Source organism: Arvicanthis niloticus, chromosome 16, assembly GCF_011762505.2.
Source record: "Arvicanthis niloticus isolate mArvNil1 chromosome 16, mArvNil1.pat.X, whole genome shotgun sequence".
NCBI classification, from domain to species: Eukaryota; Metazoa; Chordata; class Mammalia; order Rodentia; family Muridae; genus Arvicanthis; species Arvicanthis niloticus.
Genome location: NC_047673.1, coordinates 63444353 through 63455537, shown reverse-complemented (window position 1 = coordinate 63455537; position 11185 = coordinate 63444353). Strand labels below are relative to the sequence as shown.

Here is an 11185-nt window from a genome sequence, read left to right as displayed (position 1 = left end):
AAAACCATATTTTCCATAGAGGCATATGGATAACAACAGCTGAAAAAAACTGATTTCTATCTGCTAGAACTGGGAGGAGCACAAAAGCTCATTCTAAAAACAACTCAGATTGTGGAGGAATGAAGATAAGACTCTTGTCTTCTTTACTTGGAGTTTCCTCACATGGTCTCAGACGTCTCCTCACACAGCTTTGTTCATGGACAATAGCACTCCAACACTCCCAATGTTATGCTGCCCTCCCTTCCTCTTCCCTATTTAACTCTTCCTGACCCATTATTTTAGTTCTCCAGCTCATAACATTTTTGTCTGACTATTGACCTCCCTAGGATTCTCACCACCATATAGCCATTTTTCAATTTCTTGCCCTCTACTGACATCCATATTTAAGCACATGCCATGTTAATACACAGTCTGATTTTCAGGTTGTTTGTTTGTTGTTATTTTATTTTATTTTATTTTATTTTATTTTTCACGGAAAAAGCCTAGAAGTGATTATATAACTAACAGTGGCAATAAACTTAAATGACACCTATATCTTGGTTTCTGAATATTATGCAAAAAGATGCTAGATTTCTTTGTAGGAATAGCTTACTAAAGGACCAGAGCAACAAAGTACATGAAGCGGCTTAAACTTTGCTTAGTGTGGAATATGCACACAAATAAGATGAGGTCGAGTTAGAGGAAAGTCTATGGCAAGCTAAAACCATTCTCACTGGATAATTCTGTGGTGATTTGAACATCAGTGTGAATAAATGTTAGTAATGTCTAATGTTGTTTGAAAGTAAGTGTCCCCCATCTAAAATGCAAACGCAAGAAAAGAAATAGTGGACGAGAAGTCACCAAGGGAACAAAACATATCACACTACAAATTACAGTCAGAAAAAGTATTCACTGATATTTAAAATGCATATATTTATAATATACATTATATATATTATATATATTATATTTATATATTATATATTATTATATATAATATATTATATATTATATATTATATTGTATATATATTATATATACAATATATATTATAAAATGCATATATATAATATATATATATATATAATATATATATATATATATATATCTTATACAAAAAAAGGTCTTATTAGGAAATACCTACTAAGGAACTTAAGAGTGAGTCACAGAATAGATTTAACATACTCTTAAGTGAACTGAAAAAATACATGTTCTAGAGGATTCTGAGGATTGTGATGATGATAGAATAAAAAAAGTTTGAAGGGAGGAGAGAGGGCAGGGAGGAGGGACAGCAAAAAAAAATCTTCAAATAATCTAGATGGTTGGGTAGACGGTATTCACGGTGTTTTGTTCTTGTCTAGCTACAATCTTTTGTAAAATTTCAAATTACAACTATAAGATATTTTCTCCCCCAAAATCTTTTTAAAATATAAAATATAATTGCACAGGAAAGAATTAAGAAAGGCTGACTTTCCCAAGCCAGAACATTCCCAATAGAAATTTATCCTCAGACTTGACACCATTCCTAAAAAATAAAATGGAAACCATTTGACTTTTGTGTGTATTCTTGGATGCCAGGGTCCTGGAAGCATATATCCATCTGAGCAGTCAATTCATGCTATGTTAACTAAGTAACTTCATGACAAAGAATACCTGTCTCCCTTTGATGTGGCATCTAGATGTTACTAACCAATAATAAGAGCCATACAAAGTTCAGGGCTCCCCTGTTAGCAGCGTTTTACAAGTGTTGTCATGCATGGTTGGGAAGATCAAGATTGCCATATAAAGACACTGGGAAAGTCCACCTGAAAGCTCATGTGAATTTCTTCTAGACTATCTGCAAATCAGATTTAATTAATTTAGTTTCATATCCTTGTTTTACTATCAGCCATAAGCACAAGTGTATTGGCTTTTCTGTCACCTAGCTTAAGGGCATTTCTAAAACTACAGTCAATGGATTGCCTAGGTGGCTTAGTGGATAAATGCATCTGCTGTGCTGAGGAACACACCACATGCCATGACATATACACACACCCCTACACACACACACACACACACACTAAACAGACAAACAGACAGATAATGAATTTAATGCAATTCCCAAAGTATATTTCTAAATTCTGTCAAAAATATCAGTTCAGTCATGAAGAAAAACATTAAGATAATTTCCTCGATAAAATTTATAATGAAATTATAGCAGCTAAGACTATGGAATTTTTGTAAAGGGTAAAACTAGCTAGTGTAACCATATAAAGTGCTTAAACAAACCCATGCTCACACGGACTATCAGAGAAGTATAGCTGTAGAACAGAGGGAAAGAAAATAAGCTTCAGGAAGAGGGACTGGCTTAACTAATCACCCATTTAAAATAAATTTGAATATACAACTTGTAGCACATATAATATTAACTCTGGATTCACTTATTTATAAAAACATAAAATATTTGCATGCTTTTTACCAAATTGAAAGAACAATCTGATGTTGAAATAGGCTATTTTATCATAGACAATGAAGAAAGTGCAAACTATAGCACACAAGAATATTCAGATACACTAAACTGCTGTTTGCTCAATAAAATGCACTATAAAGAGAATAAAAAGGCACAAAATGGGAAAAATACTTGAAATAAATGATAAAGACAGGAGTTAAAACACTGAAAACATTGTAACTTCTGGAAACAATCCTGGTATTGGCTTTTTTAAAAAGGCATTTAAATTTATATAGTACAATCTTATTCCAAGAAATTAAAATACGACATTGACTTTTAAAAGGACTCAAATCTTAGCAAACCATATATAATAAGTTTTGATTATTTTACCAAAACTGTATATGCTGAACAATGTACTATTATTTAAGCATGCATACATGTGCAACAAAGGCATAAAATGCATACGATCACAAATACTCAGAATGCATACAGTAATAACCACCAGAGCAGTGAGAGGTTCTGAAAGAAGAAGATAGGGAGAGAAGAAATCAACATGGAAGTGTAGCTTTTCAAGGTGAGTGACAGGTTCCAAAATGTTTATTTTATTGCTGTGCTTTGCATTTTACATATTTTAAATGCACTACTTTCTAAGTACCATTGTTGCGTTGATATTATAAATAGTGTTTCTAAATTAAACAAAAACAAAAATAAATAGCAATGATAGATGCCAAGGCTACCTGTGGACATGTACATCTGCCAGCATATCACTACTGGTAGCTTCTTGCCTACGGAACCAATGCTTTCTTCATTTTGAAAATCTTTTAAAAATTTTGTTTGCCTTTTAACGTAGGACAATAGCTGTATACTAGCTTCATTTTTTTCTATGTCTCTGTCTCTCTGTGTCTTTCTGTCTCCTAATCCCCCCTCTGTGTGTATGTGTGTGTCTGTCTGTGTGTGTGTCTATGGGTGTGTCTGTGTGTCTGTGTCTGTGTGTCTATGCATGACCTCTCAGCAAAGTGTAAGAGGTCACAGAAACCAAAGACATTGGATATCCCTGCAGTTAGAGTTATAAATGGTCATGTGCCTCCTGGTATGGGTGCTGGAAAATGAACTAAGGTCCCCTGGACATTTAATTACCAAGCCATCTAACTAGCCTCCAGTATTTCACTTATCTTTGACTGAACTAAAATAAGAGCAGACTTCACTATTTGTTTTATTTGCAATGTCCTTTTAATTTTATAATCTCCTACTTTTAAAAGTTACCACAAATTCGTTGGATAAAGAAGACAATGAAATACAAATGAATAAAATTGAGCACAAGTTCATTTTTCAAGTTTAATATGAATTAAGACATTTATTTATTTATTTATTTATTTATTTATTTATAAAATAGAGAAAGGTTAACCAAAGGAGAAACAACATGATCTGATAAGAAGACATACGCTAGATAAAACTCAGAGTAAAATTATATTCAGGTAAATAAAGGGCTTGGACTTGGGTTAGGAAAAACAGGGTGATGGGGACCCCAAACTATGCTCATGAGGTCCAATTTGTTTAGACAGGTGTCTGCTGGTCTGGAGGATGATGTCCTGCTGCGGTTGCTTAGCCACTCTGCTTTTTTGACCTACCACAAAAAATTGTGTTATCTTACCATTTTTACCTCTACTTTTATTTCCACAAGATGATAGATGATAGATAGATGATAGATAGACAGACAGATGGATAGATAGATAGGTGATAGAGTGATAGATGATAGATAGACAGATAGATAGATGAAAAATATGGTTATGGCTATACCCATTTTCATTTACATACTCAAAAAGGCAAAGAAAACTTCTTCCCATGAGGAACATGGTTCTTGTCTATGTGAAAATTGCAGTTTTCTAGATCTAAGACTCTCATCTAGAGCTCACTTGGTTTTTGTAACCATGGTTTTCCAAGGCTCCATATGTAAATGCAAAAATAGGATACTTACTTAATTAAAATAAAACAACAAATAAGTCACATTTGCATCTTTCAGTGAAAGCTCAAAATTTGCAAAGCACAATGCTATAGAGTCTGGTGAAAACATCCTTCACATCCTTCACATAATGAGGTCTCTTGGTACAGGGTACCTGACATTTCCCTGTCCCAAGGTGACTCTCTAGGTGCACAGGGAAGACTACCAAGAATCTCTGAAAGTTGCTCCTTGGGTAACCTTTCTTAGGCACCAAAATCTCTTCTCTCAGATGGAAGACATCTCATACCCAAAGAGCCCTCCCCTCCCCCATGCCATACCTTTCATGGCCTTTCATCCTGGGACTGACATGGCACGTGGACCAACCACATTCAGATTCTTTCATGCCTTCAATTTATGACTATTTGTGAACTATGAGCCACATCTTCAACCTCTGCCTTTATTATTCTATTAAGACACAGATTCGTAGGAAAAGATGTAAGTGAAATTTTGGCAAAGACATCAGTGGTTAAGATTCAGTCATAGGAGAAATAAAATACACACATAGGTTTTCTTGTAAAAAGTTCAAATTATACAAAGCAGAGAAGGATGGTAGTATCTGTAGATACTTGTTTTTCATTCTTTACTTTTCATCTATTACCTTAAAATCTTCCCATTCTGTTAATTGTAGTAAATCATGACCCTTTGAGATTAAGAATTAATCTTAGTTAATAAACAATGTGACTCTGCTACTTGCCAGCCATGATTCTTTTATATTTACATCTTTCAACAATTCATATCCCAGAGAGATACAGTTATAAAAGTGCACAAAGTATATTTACAGTGACTTACCAAGCTATACACAATGGGATCAAGCAACTTTTCCTATCAAGAAATGGTCTGTGGCATCCAACATAACACTTAAGTTGTTTGCATTCTCATCTAATTTCCTTTTGTACAGTGCTCAGAGGAGCTGAAGCCCAACTATGCATTGATTTTGATTGTTTGTTTATTTTTTGTTTTTATTGTTTTTGTAGTTTTAAGAAAAATGGCTTATTCATGAAAAAATTAATTATACCCTCCAAGGTCACCAAAAGCACATCTTGCTTTTGTGTTATTTGTTTTAAATTTTCTGCAAACTGATGTTAAAGGTCAGTCTGCAGCAGATCGCCACTGGCATCCAGTCACTTCCAGGTCATTTGCCAGGATCAAATGGAGAGACCCCCTAACTAATTCTTGGAATGGTCCTGACCCTGTCTTAATTTGGGGTCGTGGATCAGTCTGTATTTTTTCAGAAAAAGAAAATGGAGCCCGATGGCTGCCTGAAAGATTGGTCCGTCAAGTGGACGCAGATCTTGAGCCTAATAATTATGATTCTGATGATGAGGAATCTGATAACAAAATTTAGTCAGACACATTATCATGTGTTAGCCATGGAGGACCCAAGACTCTAGATAAGGTTGTTACTCTATCCAGGGTGTTCCCAAGTCTCACCTCCACCCAACCTAAAAGAGGGGACTTCCGCCCCTAGACCAAGCAGAGAGGGGCCTTGATCAGAGAACTTTGTCTTGGCCTCATCTCTTCTCGCCCTCCTTCCCCCTTCAATTCCCAGCCCCCCTTTCAGGTGTACCCAGTTTACTTGTGGCCGCGGGTGGCTACAATTAATAAACATTTTTAAGGGCACTAAAGGAGAGTGCGTTTAAAATTACCCAATAGCAAATCATGTTGTAGTATTGCCCCTTTGCTTTAATTCCAGCAAAATGTTATTTTGGAAAGCAAAACTATCCTTTAATTGCTGATTTTTTTTTTTTAGAACTAACCTCTCATAATTATATTTTGGTTATTAACAAAGAATGTTAAGGCTACTAGAGTAGATGCTCTATCAATATATCTCAGTTACATGTTAATAATGAGGTAATTCGGCCAATGTTTTAAATACATAATTTCAATGTGAAAATGTAACTCAATTATTTACTTTCTTGTTACTGCTGCGGCATAGACACTAGGGAAAAATGAAATGGAGATTAAAACATTATGCTTTCTGTTTCTTGAGGAAAATGTCACTATTGTATTCTGGCTTTCTGCCTCCTGTGGTGGATATATAATGATTATTCAAGAAAATGTTCATGTTCTGTATTGTACTGGTCACACAGTATTTACAAAGAGTGAGAATCTTGTCCCTGTCTAGTGATGGTGACAGTTGCAAGATGAAGTTTTGTATAATGGGAAGAACAGTCAAAAAATCAAAATATATTAATATGAGTCTTAGTTTAATCCTCTGACATTTATGTGTCCATGTGCAATAACCTAAACAAAATGAGAGGATGATCTCAAAGTTCTCACCTCAAAGAATCAACAATCTTGTTCTTATACTTCATGCGATGACAATGAAATGAAACACATATATGTGACTATCTTACATGATTTCAAAGGTACAATAATATGATAGCAATACATAAATTAAAACAGTACAATAGTCTTCACTACCCACATAAGTAAGGGCCTATAGGTGGAGGTGTGCAGAAAAATGTTTTACAAAGAACATGGCTTGTTTAGTTTTGAAGAATGAGTGGTATCTAGGGAAGAGGAACAAGGAGCAGCTTCAGCAGAAGCATCAGAGCCAAAGACATAGAATGAAAAAGCATCTGTCAGTGACAGTAACCACAGCTCCACCTAACTTAAGATGCTCAAGAAAGAGTGGGTAGCTACAGCCTCCAGGACTGTACACGAAACTGTGTATTCAATGTTTTAAAAATTACAACTCATTTTATATTTAACAATATAAATGTTTTATATGTCAACAGTGCTATGATATTATCATCACTACAACCCTACAAGAGATGTAGAAATTTGTCTTAAAGATGTTTAGTATTTGTTCAAGATAAGACAACGCATGACAGAAGAGCAAAATGATTTATATAGCATTCAGCTCCGAAAGCTATGCAGTTTCTTTATACTGAGAACACTGGACCACTCCCCCAGGCTCAACTCCTCAAAGAAATAGATATGAATGGGAAAATAAATAAAAAGAAAGTTGTGGTAGAACAATGACCCCAAATTTGTTAACCAATATTGATACCCTGTTGGTATCAATAATATATGTTCTTTCTTAAATGGCATTCAGGATATAATGAAGAAATAGAATCACACTTTGGTGAGTGAGTTCACTTTCCAGGGTTTTTCTAACTTCCATGAGTATCAGCTCACAGTCTTCACTGTGCTCCTAGCACTGTATCTATTAACCCTTACAGGTAATGTCATAGTTGTGACCATCATCTGTCTTGATTGTCACCTTCACACCACCATGTATTTCTTTCTCAGCATGATGTCAGCTTCAGAGACTGTGTACACACTTGTCATTGTGCCAAGAATGCTCTTCAACCTTGTTGGCCTCAATCAGCCCATTTCCTTGGCAGGCTGTGGCTATTAAGATATGCTTCTTCTGTCACTTTGGCTATCAACAATTGCTTCTTGCTCACAACCATGGGTGTGACCATTATGTGGCTATTTGCAACTCTTTGAGGTACTCAGTCATCATGAACAAGAAGCTGTGCCTCCAGCTGGTGTGGGGAGCTTATAGTATTGGTCTAGTTGTAGCAAAAACACAAGTGCCAGCTCTATTCAGGCTTCCCTTCTGTACATCCAAAGTGACTCTTTTCTGTGATATCTGGCCTATGATGAAGCTCTCCTACATCAACACCACTCTCAATAAAATTCTGACTTTGATCATCAGCATGTGGGTGATTCTGAATCCCATGAGCTTTATTTTTTTAAGTCTATGAGTGTTTTAATTCACCATGTGTCTGATAACTGTTTATAGTTACAGCATATATAGATATAGAGTGATAATATTCACATTGACATGCATATGCAATATATATATGTATGTATATAATTTCTATAACTTCTATGTTGTTTAAAAGAATATAGTCACAAAACAACATTTCAAACATTTTTTTACAGTACGCACACTTTGTAAAATTTTCTGCTTCTTCTCATCTCCATTGTCTTCAAAGTTAAAACACAAATTTTCCTGAGGAAAATGTAATACCCAATGTAAATAAAATGAAGAAAAGGAAAGAAGATTTATGAAAAATAAAAATTATCAAGGAAGAGGAGAAGCTAGGAGAGAGATAAGACAAGAGAGAGAGGGGGACATGGAGGGTGATGTTCGCTTGTCTATAGCAGTCAATGGTAGTTGGTATATCTAGGTTGGGTATTGGGTTACATCTCTGATTGTAAGGGTATCTTGTTATTGATCATTACTAAATATATAAGCTTTTGAATTAAAAATAAAAATTAAATATGTATATTTCATTTGAATATTTTTTTCTTGGATATTTTATTTATTTACATTTCAGATATCATCTCCTTTCCCCATTCCCTGTCTCCAGAAACCCCCATTTCATCTCCCTTCATCCCTTTTGCTTTTATACCATTTTAATTACATGCAAGTATTAAGGTCAGTTCTAGGCTGAGGAACTAGTAATACAAAAGATGTAAATAGTAAAGCAACAAGCAAGACAATAAACACAAATAGTCAAAGAACAAGCAAGGTAGTAAATAAAGTTTCACGAATACTTCTGTGATCACTGTTTCTAAGGGCTTTTCAGGATGACCAAATTATCTGAGCCTACTTCCCTGTCCTAGCCCAAAGTCATTTTCATGTCTGAAGCCTATTTCTTTGTTCTAGCCTAAGATTTAGATTTCTGCCTGAAATTACTTCTTTGTTCTAGCCTAACATTTAGATTCCTGTGTTAAGGCTCTTTTAATTGTTAAGTTAAAATTACTTTTGTTTCTTCTATAGTATTTAATGTAAGTTGCATTGATTGTACACCTTCTAATTGTGTAAGTGTATTGAAACCTGGCATGTCTGTTACAGAGGTCTATCAACCAGCTTTTCTTTTATTGCCCTGAGTATTACAGAACCTTGGTATTCTGAAAAAGGCTTACAAGTACTGGAAGAAGTGAGTCAGGCTTTAAGCAAAAGCAAGAGTGTAGTGGGCTTCATTATTGCTGGTATAACAGCTTTAATTACATAAATTGTTAGCACCATTACTTCTGCAATTGCTTTGACACAAGAAGTTAGGACAGCTACTTTTGTTAATCATTTAGCAAAAAAAAAAAAAAAAATGTTACTAATGTGTTGAATATACAAGAGGATTTAGATAGGCATTTGGAAGAATGGATTGATGCTCTTTATCCTATACAAATTATTGGAAGGAGGTTCAGAGTTCAAGAGTGAGTGCCAAATACCACTGGATTCATGTTAGTTTTAAATTTTACAGTGATAGTCATTATAATTAGGAAAAAGTTTAAAGATACACTTGCAGTGTATTTGGCATAATTCTAACTCCTTTCTGGATGTTTTAACTTTGCATAGTGAGATTATAAATTTAAAGAATGCTACTCTGCTGAGTGTTGATGAGGTAGATACTACTGCTAAAATTACCCATGGCCTGAGGTTAGTATTTTTATTTTGGTCAAGCTTCAAGAACAGCATATATAGCTTGATCATGCTAGCTTTTTTTTTATCCTAGGAATACTTTTATTCCTGCCCACAGTATTAAAGCTTGTCTTTAACAACATCAACATGTTGGTAGTCAAAGTACATGGTTTGAATCTGAAAATGAACCCCAGACAGAGTTATTAAATTAACAGACTGGCAAGCCAAGGATGGGTAAGATTCTGCACAGAGCCTTACCAACCTAGGACAGTGCATTGCTTTTGATAATGCATATTCTGTGACAGGTAAGGAAAGCATTCTTATCAGAATGACCTAAGACAGAATCAGGCTTTGTTTATGAAATAAATCAGGCTTGGGAAGAAGAGGAGAGCTTTTGAGGCTGCTTGGCAAGAATCCGGCATTGGCAAAGGACAAGAAAAAGGGCTGCTTAGCAGACATTTGCCATGAGCTTTATTTTTATCTCCTACATCCTCATCATCTCCACCATCCTCAATCCTGCCTCTGCTGAGGGCAGGAAGACCTTTGCAACATGTGCTTCTCACATAACAGTGGTCATTATCCATGATGGATGTGCTTCAATTGCCTACTCAAGTCAACGAATACCAGGAATGAGGACTAACCAATCTCTGTGACCTATAGTCATCACACCCTTCCTGGGCCCTGTGGTATCCACCTTAAGGAACAAAGAAAGCAAGGATGCTATGTGCAGGACAATGGGCAAGAAACTTTCCTGATAGTTTGTGCCAATTTCAAACGGGGCCATTTAAGATGTTCTAGGAATTCTCAAGGAAGACATAGCACAGAGTTAACATTAATGATCCCATTAAGCAATGACTGGGTGACAGGAGGTGAAAACAAGAGCTCTACAAATTCAACTTCTCAAGAAAGGGTGACAAAACAAGTGCATGTCTCACAGAAGAGTGATAAAACACTCACTGGTGTTTTGGAACTCACTGGTGTTGGGAAGTACATTAGCCTGTAAAAGAATGAGCAAGAGAGCACACAGAATGAGGGGTAGCTGCTTTAAGGCAAGGATAAAGGCTTTTTTTTTTTGTATATTCTGCAATACTTTGGGGGGAGACATAGGTTTCCCTTTACCCATGTAGAAAATCTAAGTGTAACACATAACTGTCCTTTATAGATAATTTACAGCCTTTTTTTCTTCTTAGAAACCACAAATAAAATGATACCACACATGAGTATCTTTAAAGGTGAGCAGCCCTTAAAGTGTTGGTCTTCTTTATGGATTAGGAACTTGATGTTTTCAGGGTCATGGCAGAGAAATGTCTTTGAAAAAATCATTAGAAACCATTGATGACCTAGTTAAAGAAGTGGCAACATGAATTATGTAATTTCTTATCTTGACAAAATATGC

General features: G+C 35.3%; 1 pseudogene; it reads left to right on the top strand.

Annotated features, from left to right (window-relative positions):
* The first annotated feature begins 7473 nt into the window (after window positions 1–7473).
* Window positions 7474–10544, top strand: LOC117721833 (olfactory receptor 10J1-like; annotated as a pseudogene).
* The last annotated feature ends 641 nt before the right edge of the window (window positions 10545–11185 follow it).